We start from the raw sequence: 14,867 nt of genomic DNA on the forward strand, positions 1-14,867 counted from the left end.
CATCCTTAAGGAGAAACTATATATCAAATGTTATTTTTTTCCTCAGTGACATGCAAAAACCAAGTTTCAACATTCACTTTGAAAACCTTGAGCTTCAATTTCCCTGGCTTTCCACCCTCCCTCTTTCCTCCTCATTGAGAATGCAAGTTGCTTGGTAGAGGTTAAAAATGTGCAGTCTCAAAAAATATTATAATTGTCCTGTTGTAAAAGTAAATATAATACCCCCCCAAAACAAAGAAAACTGAAGAAAAATTAAATGAATAAAACAGTATGCTTTAATCTGTATTCAGACACCATCAGCTCTGGCTTTGGGATGGATGGCATTCTTCATCACAAGTGCTTCAGACTTATTTGGGTCACAGCACTCCTGAGAAAAGGTAGGTAGATGATCATGCAGTGTTGATCACCCTGCAATATTGTTGTTACTCCATAGACAATATATTTCAAGGGAAAACCACCTTCATGATCTCAAAACCATCTGGCCTCATGAAGAAATAAAATATTCTTTGCACATGATATCATGATATACTTTAAGATTCCTAGAAAATCTACTAAAAATCTACTTGAAACCATTAACAATTTTAGCAAAGTTGCAGGATAAAAAATAGACCCTTATAAATCATCCACAGTACTATATACTACTAACAAAGACCAGTACTTAGGTTAGAAAGAGAAAGTCCAGTTAAAATTTTATGTAGACACCATAAACACGGTGAAATCTACCTTCCAAAGTAAACCCAGACACTATACAAACACAGTTACAAAAAACTGTTCATACAAATAGAGTCAGATCTACACAATTGGAAAAATGTCTTTTGGTCAGGGACAGGCCAAGCTAACATAAAAATGACAATTACACCTAGATTGATCTACTTATTCACTACCAAATCAGTCTGCCACAATATTATTTTACAGAGTAAGAATAAATGTATCAAAATTCATTGGGAGGTACAAAGGATACACAATACAAAGAGAATTACTTTTTAATATGCAAAGGAAGGTGGCCCTACCCATGCAGAAATGAAAAGTAAAAAGTGGCAGTCATCAAAACTGTTTGATGCTAGCTAAGAAAGAAAGCAGTATACCAATGGAAAATAGTAGATACTAAAGAAACAGTAGTAAATAACTTTAGGCATCTACTCTTTGATAATAAGAATTCATTAATTAACAAAAATGTTGAGAAAACTGGAAAATAGTATGGAAGAAAATAGGTATAACCCAATGTCTCACTCCCTATACCAACAGAATATCTAAAAGTCCATATGATTTCATCATAATGGGTGATACCAAAAGCCAATCAGGAGAACAAAGAATAGTTCATCTGCTATATCTATGGAAACGGAAGGAGTTTATGATCAAACAAAAGATGGAAAACATCTTAAAATGCAAAATTGATAATTCTGATTACACTAAATTTAAAAAATTGTCCTCAAATAAAACCAAATCAACTAAGAATAGAAGTAATGCAAAAAAGTGGGAAACAATTTTTGCAGCTAATATTTCTGATAAAGGCTTCATTTCTAAAACATAGAGAAAACTGAGTCAAATGTATAGGAATATACATCATTCCTCAAATGACAGTCAAAAGATATGAACAGGTAATTTCTTCAAATCAAGAAATTAAAGTTATCTATAGTCAGAAAAAATGCTCCAAATAACAAATGATCAGAGAAATACAAATGAAAACAACTCATAGATAGCAACACATCACACCCATCAGATTGGCTGATATGACAAAAATGGAGAATGATTAATGTTGGAGAGGATGGGGGAAATGGAAACACTAAGGCTCTCTCACTGGAGTTGTGAACTGATTCAAGCATTCTGGAGAGAAATCTGGAACTCTGGCTGAAGTCAATCAAACTGTGTCTGCCCTTTGATCCAGCAATATCTCTGCTAAGTCAGTCTCCCAAACATATCATATTGAAGGGGAAAAGATCTATATGCAGAGAAATATTTATAGCAGCTCTTTTTGTAATGGCAAAGAATTGGAAATTGAGGGGGAGGCCCATTAATTGGGGAATGACTCAACAAATCTCGGTATATGAGTGTGATAGTGTATTGGTCTATAAGAAATGGTGAGGAGGTACAGTCCAAAAAAACCTAGAAAGACTTACATGTGCTAGTGCTGAATGAAGTGAGCATAAACAGGAGAACATTGTACACATTAACAGTGATGATCAACTATGATCTGACCTAATTATTCTCAAGAATTCAATGAGCAAAGACAATTAAAATCTCATCCACATCCAGAATTTAAAGTATGGAGTCCAAATGCAGATCAAAGCTTACAATTTTCACTTTTTAAAAATTGTTTTATGTATTTTTTTACTATCTCAAGTTATTGCCTTTTGTTGTGACTTCTTTTACAACATGACTAATAGGAGAATTTGTCAGATATGCTTTACATATGACCACTATTAAGATTATTCGTTCTCATGAAGTGGGAGGAAAGGGAGAGAGGCAGAAAAATGCAGAATTCTAAATCCTACAAAATAACATGAACAAAGTTAAAAACTATATTTACAACTAATTGTAAAAAAAAATAATTGTAAAACATAAGCCTAATTAAAAGAGATTGGTAAGGAAACTTTATCTTGCTAAGAGATATGATAGACAATCAAGCAATATCATTACTGTGTTTCTGATAAAGGAGTCATTTCTCATATATAGAGAACTGAGTCATATTTATATGAATAGGATTCATTTCAGAATTGCTGAATGGTCGAATGAGATGAACAGGCAGCTTTCAGATGAAGAACTCTAAGCTATCTACAGGCATATGAAAAAGTGTACTCAATAATTTTTAATGGAGAAATGCAAATCCAACAACGTTGATGTACTACCTCATGCCTTTTAGATTTAGTTACTATGACAGAAAACAAAAGTAATAAATGTTTGAGAGAATGTGGGAAAAGTTGGGATCATAAAGCACTGTTGGTAGGGATGTGAATTGATTCAACCAATCTGTTGAACTCTCTGGAACTCTGTCCAAAGGGCAACTAAACTGTTCATACCATTTGATCTAACAATATCACTACTAGGTCTGTATCCCAATGATATTATGAAAAAAGAGGAAAAACATCCATGTGCAAAAATATTTATGGCTGACCTTTTCGTGGTACCAAAGTACTGGAAACTGATGACTGCCTATGAACGATTCAGGTTTTCTCAACAACACAATGATCCAAGACATGTACAAAGGACTGTTTTATGTACGAATATGATATCTGTATCCAGATAAAAACCTGATGAATTCTACCTTTAGAAGCACATTTTTCCACTTTGTACATGGTGTGTTTTTTTCCTTTGATCTGTCTTCTTCCACAACTGTGACAAATGTGGAAATATATTTTACATGATAAAACACATATAAACTATATCAAATTGCCTGCCATTGCAGAAGAGGGAAGGACAGGGAGCGAAGGGAAAAATTTGGAACTCTAAATCTTGTAAAAATGATTGCTAGGAATAATATGGAAATATATTTAACATGATTTTATTCATCTAACTTATATCATTGACTCATTCGCATGTAGAAGTAGGAGGGAAGGGAGGAAAGTAGAACAATGTGGAACTCAAAATCTTACAAAAATGGATGTTGAAAACTATCTTTGCATATAATTAGAAAAAATGAAATACAAATAATGAATGCTAAAATATTTTAATGTGTAATTGAGAAAATAAAATACTATCAGGGTGAGAAAAGAAAGCAAGAACAATTTTTCTGGAAAGGATATTCAGGACAAAGTCTCAGAAACTGAACAATTCAAGCACACATTCAAAGAAACCTCAAAGAAAACTATAGCTTGACTAGAAATTCAGCTACAGTTTCACAAAGAAAAGAAGGAAGATGATACTAAAGGAGTGAAAATTATGTCAAAAACTGAATGAGAGTGATAGTTGAGTTAAATGCAGAAAATAACATGACCGAAGTGAAACAATTAAAAAGAGAATTGCCCACTTAGAACAAGAAGTACAAAACTTCATTCTGTGTGGAAAACTCCTTCAATAGTAGAAATGTACCAAAAAAAAGGAATGATTTCAAAAATCAAGATGATACTTTAAAAAATTAAAAGAGTATACAATTAGAGAAATATGGGTTATTTCAAATTAATAAACCTGCAACCGATTGATGACAGAACATCATAGCATTTTGTGAATACCTGAAAAAGCATAAAATAGAATAACAAAACTATATAAAATAATTGGGATTGTACCTGCCAAGACAATCTCAGGAAACTCTGTGAACCCAATTACCCAATATACTTCACACAAATAATATCAGATCTAAATAATCGGAAAACTATCAATAATTTACATCATCTTTGGTATACCTATCATTGTTATTGCATAAAGCTAGAAATAATCAAAAGCAAATTCAGATCAGAAAATAAAATTCAGTTCTACTGACAACATATTGTCAAACTCTTAAAAGTTCAGTAAAAGAAACTATAACCTCTCCCAGCCAAAGTAGGAAAGTTGTGAAGTTTCATCTGATATCCCTTAGATAGTCTTGTGATTATTATTTGTTAAGAATTAGTAGGGAGGGGGTGAGCTAGGTGGTACAGTGAAGAGAGCACCAGCCCTGGAGTCAGGAGATCCTGGGTTCAAATTTGGCCTCAGATACCCCATAATTACCTAGTAGTGTGACCTTGGGCAAGTCACTTAACCCCACTACCTTGCCAAAAAAAATTTAAAAAATTAAAAAAAAAATTAGTAGGTAAGAATAGCTAGTTGGTTCTGTGGATAGAGCAAGAGTCATGCAATAAAGAGGACCTGAATTAAAATCTTGACTCAGATACTTAATAAACACCTATCAATGTGATCTTGGGCAAGTAAGTTAACTCCACTGCCTTGCAAAACCCCCCCAAAATTATTTTTAAATTAATAAAGAATTAGTAGTTAGAAAAGATGTATTTTAGAATCAAATGTTCACTAGGTGAAAAACAGTTTTAATGGGATAGATGTAAAGGTCTAGAATGTAGCATTTGTGCTGCTTATCATGCTTGTCTAATATTCAATCAGCTTATCATTTTCAGTGGTAGTTGCTCCCTTTTCTAGCCCTTAAAACTACTATTGGCAGACTGTATTCTAAAGTCCCCCAAAAAAGGCCAGGTTGACTTCCCCTTCTATTACCCTATTTACAGAGCAGATGAAGGGAGGAGTTTTAAAACTATCAAATATTTGTTTAGATATTCTTTAGCACATATGTACATGTGGTGAAATTTATCTCTTATAACTTTATTTGAATATATGAAAATTTATTCTATGTGAATTTCAGCCAAAATTGTTACCCACAAGCAAAATAATTATATACTGCTCTAATATGTGATCAATGAAGTTTTGCTATTTGAGATGGAATTTGTGGCAGTTTAATTTGATCTGCTTCTTACTTTGAACCTTTAATCTGTATGCAGAGTTCATCAGTTGTCTTTTGGGATATGAAGAACATTTTTCATCATGGGCCCTTTGCAACCATCTTGGATCACCGTCTTCATCAGAGTAACTGTCTTTCACTGTTGATGATCTTGCAGTATTTTTCCTGCAGTGAACAATATTCTGGTTCTTCTCATTTGACTTTGCATGAGTTCAAATAAGCCTTCCCAGGTTTTTTGGAATCAATCCTGCTTGTCTTTCATTGTAGCAGAATTATATTTCAGTTCAACCATGCACGTCAACCTGTTCAGGCATCCTTCAGCTGATGGCAGTTTCCAAACCTTTGTCACCACAAATAGAGCTTCCATGGATGTTTTTGTACAAATAGGTTTTTTTTTTTTTTCTTTGATCTCTGGCATACAGATATGGTAGAAATATTTCTAGGATACACAGACTTCTAGTTCAATTATTGTGAACCTGCTGAAAAATACAGCTGAGAAAAGTTAGTCAGGGAATATCCTCACTTTATGTAGAGGGACCATTGTGCAGACCCTTGTATAGAGCAGTTTTCAAGTAATGTCAATTTACCCGTGGATGGGGGAAAAGAGGAGGAGGGGATAGGTAGCCCGGTGGAGGAGAGACCAGCACATGACTGAAGGGCACATGTGGGGTGGGCAAAGAAGCCAGAAAATGAGGAGGAATAGATGCTTGTTGGGGCCAGCCTCATGAGGCCCTGCCTGGAGATGAAATGAAGAACATTCCAGCAGGCGCACAGCTGGAGGCCAGACACGGAACCATTCAAGAGAGGACAAGTGACAGGGAGGGCACCCTGCACAGGCACACTGGACCCATAGAAGACTGACACAAGACCAGTATGTAGGGACCAAACTCTCCCGCTGGTGGGAAGACTGAAATCAAGGTCTCTTCTCTCAGCATAGAGGTCTCAAGCCAAGCCTTGATCCATCAGTAGGACTGGTTGTTGCTCTGCAGGTTTGTTTTTCTCTTTCACATGGAGGATTTTTTAAAAGGCATTTTTGGTGATGTATTGGGTTGGTGGGTGTTAGGAGGACACAGAGCCTCAATCTGAGGGGCAGGAGCAGAAAGGTACTCTATGGCCAAGGTTACAGAGGGGCTTTTGGAATGCAGATTTCTTTCAGATTTCCTTACATAATAACCAATTTACATAATGTGACATTATAGAAAGCAAGATCTTTATTCTTATTCCAATTCAGTTTTCTTCAGAGCCCTCTCATATCTAAGGTTCTAAGATTCTATTTATCTTACTGAATCCTTTCTTGTTTATTTTTTAGTTAGATTTAACTAGCTCTACTATTATTTTACTATCACCTTTGACAATCAGAATCCTAAGCCATTTCCTACATATTATGTTTACTATTGATATTACTTCATTTTCTATGGTTCTTTTAAACAAGTTGTGGTCTTCCTGCTTGCCCCCTTTAATCAGGGCTCTTTAGGATTTCGTTTGTCTGAGATCTTCATTGCTGCCCTTGTATTTTTATTTCAGATGAGGAATAACAATTTCTCCTCCAGTCCCTCTTTTAACTGTATTTATCGCTTTGTCTTAATACATTTCTTTTAAGAAGAAAACAAAACATATGGTAAGAGTCTGGTTTCTAATCCATTTTCCTACACATTTCCATTTCATAAGGAAAATCATATTATTCACACAGTTATGATTACTTGCTACCTTCTTCTCTCCATTCCATTTCCTTGTTTCTCCTTCTGTCTCTCCCTCCCCCCCCACCCCGTCTCTCTCCCTCTTCATCTCTTTCTACTGTCCCTCTTCTAAAGTCTCTTACATATAACTATTTGCCTTCTTTTACCTGGTTCACCCTTTTTGTCACCACTTTTATTCTGTATTATCTTGTACTTCTACTTACCTATAGGATAAGATAGATTTTGATGACCAAATGAGTCAGTATATCTTTTTCTTTTGTGAACCAACTTAGCTGTGTGAAGTTTGACCATGGCCCTCCTCTCCCATTTTCCACTCCACTGTGAAAGTTCTTATTTGCTCATGTATTTTATGTGAGATCAATTTCCCATTCTTTCCCTCCCTTCTACCTTCTCCAAGAGCATCCATCTTTCACACCTATCCATATATTTTCCATTATCTCTACCTTTGTAGCTCATTGCCATGTCAATTTGTTCTACCCCCCACTAATAATGATAAAATCCTTAGAAAATATGTGATTCATTTTCTATTATAGGAAAGCATAACCTTATTGTGTTCCTTAAGATTTCTCTTTCATATTTACCTGTTAATGCTTCTTTTGGATCTTGCATTTGAAAGTCACATTTTCCGCTCTTGTCTTTTCATCAGGAATGCTTCAAAGGCCTCAATTATTGGAATATCCTTTTTTTTTTCCTTCTTGATGTCTTTCTGTAGAGAGCAGGACTGTAGTAATTGGAATCTTCGAGTATGTGGTTCCAGCCACAAACATCTTATCTGCTGAGGGTTCGGAGGCTAGATGTGTTTTCACACAGAGCAAACCTGTAGTAAGTGGTGTAGGAAAGAACCTGAGAAGCCTTTCTGGACAAAGAAACCAACCTTTATTAAGAGAAGCAAAGGGGTGGTCTCAGAATGCACTGGACAGACTGGGGGCCCCCCCTTCATATCTCTCAAAGCTTGGCTTCTTTCCGCAGAAGGCTTCCCAGGTTCCTTCTTACACCGGAATGTTCTCAGAGAGTGTTTTCCACCACAATGTCTTTTTCTCTGAGTATGCAGAGAGCTGTTTTGACAGAAGGCAATTGTGTAGGAATGAGAATTTCCTTAGAACGATTAGTTTTATCCCCGAGTATTATGTTCTTCACATCCAGAGACAGAAAGGACTTCACCAGAAAGCAAGGCTAAAGTATGTAAAGGATTCTTTGAAATATTATCTTCATCCAGTGTCTTTTCCTCTGAGTGTTCTGAGATTAGATGTGCTTCCACAGAGAGTAAACCTCTAGTAACCAGAATGTTTCCGAGAGTTTCTCCCACAACAAATATCTTTTCCTCTGTGTGTTATATAGCTGGGTTGACTTTCTCTCCCTCCTAAAACAGAAAAATACAATTTGTCACATGTCATGGCTTTCAGGGAGGAAGAGAAGCAGAGAAATGGATCCATGTTGTACCATGAAAATGTTTAAATTTGATCAAGAATCTGAAGCTTATTATGAACGTTGAAAGGATAAAAGAAAGTAGTTTTGGATGTACAGAATAATTCCTTCCACATCTGTAGACTCAGGATCGGGACTTGGGCTGAAACCTCTAGTACTGAGCGAGGAGACTTTTGAATTTTCTGCTCATTTCTCACATCTGATATCCACGAGTCTGTCTTCTGTCCATCTGTGATTGGATACCCTGTGTCTTTCTTCATTCCACATGTGCCTGTCCTCTCTTGGCTGCGGCCGTGTCCAGTCTATGCGTGTATGTCCCTCCCATGTTCTTCTTCTTGATTCTCTCCAGGCCATCATGAAGCCAGCCCCAACACCCACCTAATTTTACTCCTGCTCTCTCTTCTTTGTCCTCAGATTCAACATGTCTTTACACCATCCCTTGCCCCACCCCTTCACTAGCATTTGACCCATGTCCTACCTCCCTTCTTCCCTTGAAGACAGTTCTGTGGGCAATTTCACATTATGGTCAAAGTTGTTGTCCTGAGAGGTTTGCCCAATGGTGCCTTTTCACAAAGCAAACCCTGGAGTGGACAAAAAACAGGTGGCATAATTGAAAAAGAGCATGGCAGAAGGTAGGAGAGCAACACCTCCTATTACTTATCAGTTTCAACTACAAATGGATAAATCGATTAGATATCACAAATAAAATGACAGCTGATGACAGTTTTCAATGAGACATAAATAAAAGATAAAATCATAATCATTACTAATCACTCCAACAGAGGCCTGCAACTCATTAAATCATTCATCAATAGCTATTGATTAGGTCCCTCCTAGGTGCTGTGCACAAAGAAGGACAGGTGGCTAAATGCAGCAATCAACGTGTATTTCTTAAATAACTCCTGCATAACCAGGCCTATGCAAGATTATGGAGATGGAAATACTGCTAGGGACACAGCTACTCACCACAAGAAACTTTCTTCTGATGAAACAGGAAATGCATGAAAGTATAGAGAATAAAAATAAATGAAGGCAAAGTACAAGGCAGTTTGAGAGTGAGGTCACCAGCAGTGGGGATCAGGAGAGGCTCATGGAACAGGGGATGCTTGGATTGTGTCCACATGGAAGAGAGGAATTTTGTGAGACATAAGGACAGAGGGCCAGTTTCAGAGTCCGGAAGGCTCAGAGTTCAAATCCTGCTTTGGACCACACCAGCAGCAAGCCCACAGTCAAGTCTCCTAATCTCTTAGTGCCCTATACAGCTCTGAAAGGTCACAGAAACCTTGAGATGGGTTATCAGTCTTACTAAGGAGGCCAAAAGATGAAAGAGTGCTTGACTAGAAATACTCTGATTTATGCTGGCCCAGGGTCCCATAAGTAGTAAGTTCCTGAGGTTGGATTTGAACTCAGATCTTCCTAACTGCAGGTATCATGCTCTCACCACTGAGTGACCTAGATGGGAAAATTCCAGTTCTCAAAAGGTTGTGAGTAAGCTACTGTTCAGGCAGCTACTTGAGGAGAGGCAAAAGTAGGGAAAGAGCTCATTCTCAGTGCACGGAAGTTTTCCAATCACTCAGTCTCACATATTCACCACCTACCCCAAGGAAAAACTCTAGTTGTCCTACCAGAGTTAAGATCTCTTCAAATGTCTTTATGGATGGTCAATGCAAGGGGCGGAGAGCAGCACCTATAATCCCACAGAGAATGGACATTAACTTTTATGTGAACAGAAAGAGAATCTTGATGTATCCTACTGGAAAATTTGCACTTGAGCAATGTTTAACTAAGGAAAAATGAATGAAGGTATTCAGGTCTGATTCAATATTAGGAAAACTATCAGTTGCATAAGTGATCATAACAATAATAAAACAAACAGAAATCAAATGATTATCTTAAGAGATGCAGCAACAATGTTTCACAAAAATATAGCATGCATTCCTAGTAGAAACATCGGAGATCATGGGGCAAAAGGGAGATTCTAAAAGATCAAATGAAAATCTAGTTGAAATCATTAACAGCTTTAGCAACTTTGACATTATCTTTAGCATTAACAACTTTTGTTGTTTTATATAAGATAATGCAACATAAATCATCAGATTTTGTTTTTTTTGGGGGGGGGAGGGGTTTGACTGTAGGATTAAGACCCCCCAATTTAGAAAAAAGCTAACACTAACAGGTAAGTCAAAGTAACAAACCTGTTGGCTTAAGTTTAGGTTAATTATAGATTTTGTAAATGAATATATGGTTAAGACTTTATCAATTAGTAGAAAATAACTTAGTATCCCATATATATAAGTGTCAGAATAAAATCATCACTAATAAAAAGAAACTTTTAAAGGCTAAATTGCCCTTTTTGACATGTGGAGAAAGAGGGCCATTGACAAAAGATAAATTCTTTTGACTTCTTGAATAAGTTTTCTTAGCTAGAGGTTAAGTATAAGCTGAGTAGTATAATCTTCAAAGGTTGGATTTGCTTTTCTGGCAACTGAAAGCACAAGTTTGTCTAGTAAGCACAGGTCCCTTGAAAGGAAGATTTCTGGCTATAAAATGCTTCAGCTTTGGGGTAAGACCTTCTACAGTTATCTCCCTTTGACAGCTCAGTGTTGACCATAGTATGACTTTTGGTTCAGAAAACTTAGGAGAAGTAACCAGATGGACGACCTGCCTAATCGAATTGAATTATGTTCAAAACAAGTTTCCTGAGATTGCTGATGTGTTTTTAATCCTCTTTTTCTGTTATAAAAATAAACTCTGTGAATTCTCTTCTATCACTAAATACTGAGGAATTAGTTAACCTGACTTAAGGGAACCTCTCACAATTCCATTAAATCATTGGTTTACTTACTTGGAAACTTTGCACCTGAAAATTATTTCATTTTTTAGATAATTAACTTTTGCAGACAAGCAATTTCAGCTTTGGGAGCTCTCAAGTCAGACAGTAAGCGGACCTAGAAAGAGATTATTGGGGGGGGGGAGCTCTGTGATTATAGAGACTTCTGGTTCATAGTTCAAGGGCAGAGAGGAGAATTTCTGGAAAAAGGAGCTAGAGAACCTGAGGAGTAGGTATCATTTCTGGTCACAAGGGGTGAGGGTCCCTGAGGAATAGCATCACTTATGATCCCAATGGAACAGGGTCCCTGAGGAGCAGTACCAGTTGTAATCCCAAAGGATTGGGGGTTCTTCCTGGTCAACAAAAGCAGTGAACAATCCTCTCCCCAAATCACATCAGTTTTGGACCACCAAAGAGTTTCATACCCCTGTATCTAGATCTGAATACAGCCATGCGAAAAATTCTGAAGCTGTACACGATCCCTTTCCTTCTGGAGCCTTCAATGAAGTATAAAAGGCAAGGGTAGCAATCAGGATCTCAGACAAAGCAAAAGCTGAAACAGACCTAATTTAATGAGATAAGTAGGAAAACTCTATCTTCCCTAAAGGTACCATAGACAATAATGTAATATCAATGCTAAACAAATATGCATCAAATGGCCAAGCATCTGACTTCTTAAAGGAAAAAAAAAACAGATGAGTTGCAGAAAGAAATAGTCAAACCATTCTAATGTATGAACCCACCTTTCCCCTCTCAGAATTAGAAAAATCTACTCATAACATATATACAGAAGAAATCAAGAAGACAACAAGAATATTTTAAAAGTTAGATTTGGTAGATTTCTGGAGAAAACAGAATGGAAATAAAATGAAATATATTTTTTTTCTTTGCTGTACATGGTACCTTTATAAAAACAAGCAAATCTTAGGGCATTGAACCTCATAAGGAATAGGAAGAAAAACAGAAATACTAAATGGAGACCTTCACTGAACTTTTATAGAACAAAGTGCAAGATGAATTGCCCAGTTGTGGAAACTTAGATCACAAATTAATTGGAAAATAAATAATATAATCTTAAAAATGAATGAGTCAAAGAATAAATCAGAACAAAGCAATAATTTCAATGAAGAGAAATATACAAATGAAGCAACATACCAAAATTTCTGGCAACAACCAAATCAAGACTTAGGGGAACCTTCTTCTATTTCTAAATGCTTATATTTTTAAACAACAGAAAAAAGAAACAAGGAACTGGGCATGAAATTGTAAAAAGTAGAAACCAAAAACAAATGGAAATATGCATTTACACATCAAAATGGAAATCCTCAAGTAAATGATAAGATTATGAAAATTTAAAAATTAAACAATAACAAGTAAGTGTTGAGTTTATGAAAATATAAACAGAATAGATTTACCATTTTTTAATTTGATTAAAACAAGAAAAAAAATCACGACTGGTCTCAAAAATGAAAGGACACATGCATAGCCAATGAAGATGAAATTAAAACAATATAGAGGAGTCATTTGATTCAAGTAGATGCCAGCAAAATTGACCTTCTTCGTGAAATAGATGAATACTTACCAAAATGTAAACCCTCTATGTTAACAGAAGATAACATAGAAGATTCCAATAATTCTGTCCCCAAAAAAGATACTGATCAAGAAAAAGATGACTTTCCTGGGGAAACAATGCAAAGCATCAGATGGATTTGCCAGTGAATCCTACCAAACATAACTATTTGTAAAAAAACAACTTATAATGGAGTCCTAACATATTTCTCTTATGACACAAATATGGTTTTCACATGTAAATAAAATGTGAAATTATACATATACTTAAACATTGTCAGTAGAGGCATGACATGATATGTTCATTTTGAAAATTAGTTGTGATTTATACACAGCAAGTAAAAGGTACTTTAGAACTTTTAAAACAAAGACTCCATTATACCCCAAGGAAGTCATCAGTAATTAAAAGATGTTTCCATATACACCAAAACATTTTTAGCAGCATTTTTGGGGGCAGCTGTGAATTGGAAACTAAGTAGTTGCTCAGCCACCATGCAATGGCTAAGCTAGGCAAGGAACATGAGTGACACAGAGGTGTATCACCATGCTGTAAGAAAGGATGTGTGTGGGCACCACCCCATCAGGAGTACTGGAACCTCAGCTGCTGGGCTATGGGACAGAGCTGTAGGGCATTACCTAGCTGAGATGGTCATTTCCCATCATGAGCTGAACACTTGGAGGTCCCAGGGCTCTAATTATACCTGCACCCAAGCCCAGGCAGCCCCAAGGCAGAGATGGTGACACTGGCAGCCCCTGGGACCGGAGGAGCAGGAAGTGGGAGCAACATCCCACCACAGATGGAGTCAGCTCACAGGGATGTCTACTGGCTGGGCTTCTTTGAGGTAGGATGAAGGATAGGATATTGTGTCAAAACCACCATCGCTCCCTTGGATCATGAGAACATGTAATTATAGGTACATAGTCAGTCACCATGGCAAACATTTAGGATTGTTTCTTACTTTGAGTGCTGTTCCCAGAAACAAAGGCTGTCTTGGTCTATATAAAGAAAATGGAGCAAAGGTGATTAGAATCTGTCCATATGATGCAATTGATTTTATTTCCTTTGCCCATTAGCAAAAGTTAATTATCACAAAACTGGAGCTTTCTGGCTATAGATACCTGCTAGTGACTGCTTCCATGGAAGGTATGATGACAGCAGTCACCTGTACCTACAGAGCTGACTTAGAGTTTACCTGGCTTTGAGCGGGGGGCGGGGGGGAAGAACAGACATATATATGACCTGTTCATACATTCAAAACAAGTGATGCAAAGGAAAGGATTTTTCAGAAGACTGATGGCTACTACTATAAGGATGGCTCCCTATGCAGGAATTTCATTTTATTTTTACTTTTGGTACCTTAAAGATTGTTGGCCTCTCCCATCCTCCTACTTTCTTCAAAGGTCTTCATCAGACAGTCCAAATGTCTTAGTTCTGAAAATGCAGATAAACTTGTGTTGTATTCCTGTGGCTGAAACAACAGCACAGACAGTATCTCATCCACTTGATCTAACCTCTCTTTAAATGCAGTTCAGAACTGTTCTTCAAAGTTCTTAAAAGTGCCTCCCAATGTTGAAGACACTGAAGAATGAGTACAGACAGCATGGGATATTCAGAGGACTCTATGAGGATCTCTCTCTCTCTCTCTCTGTCTCTCCATTTTTTAGTTCTTTCCAAGGAAAATTGAGTTAAGTGGCTTCCCCAAGGCCACACAGCTAGGTAATTGTTCAGTGTCTGAGCTCAGATTTGAATTCAGGCACTCCTGAATCCAGGGCCAGTGCTTTACCACTGGGTCACCTAGCCACCCCTCAGGGTCTGTCTCTTAACTACATTGTGTGTGTTTGCTCTTAAGGCAGATTATTCTCAATTTACAAGCAAAAGAATCAGTTTTAATACCTCAACTAATCATATTTTTATTTTTATTTGTATATACATTTTTGTTGTTTTACTTTCCTATTGACAACTGGA

The 14,867-nt window shown here is 36.7% G+C and overlaps 1 pseudogene; it reads left to right on the top strand.

Annotated features, from left to right (window-relative positions):
* The first annotated feature begins 13,635 nt into the window (after nucleotides 1-13,635).
* LOC141504155 (solute carrier family 25 member 16 pseudogene) lies at nucleotides 13,636-14,591 on the top strand (annotated as a pseudogene).
* The last annotated feature ends 276 nt before the right edge of the window (nucleotides 14,592-14,867 follow it).

The sequence above is a fragment of the Macrotis lagotis genome, unplaced genomic scaffold (genome assembly GCF_037893015.1).
Source record: "Macrotis lagotis isolate mMagLag1 unplaced genomic scaffold, bilby.v1.9.chrom.fasta BILBYCTG473, whole genome shotgun sequence".
NCBI lineage: Eukaryota > Metazoa > Chordata > Mammalia > Peramelemorphia > Peramelidae > Macrotis > Macrotis lagotis.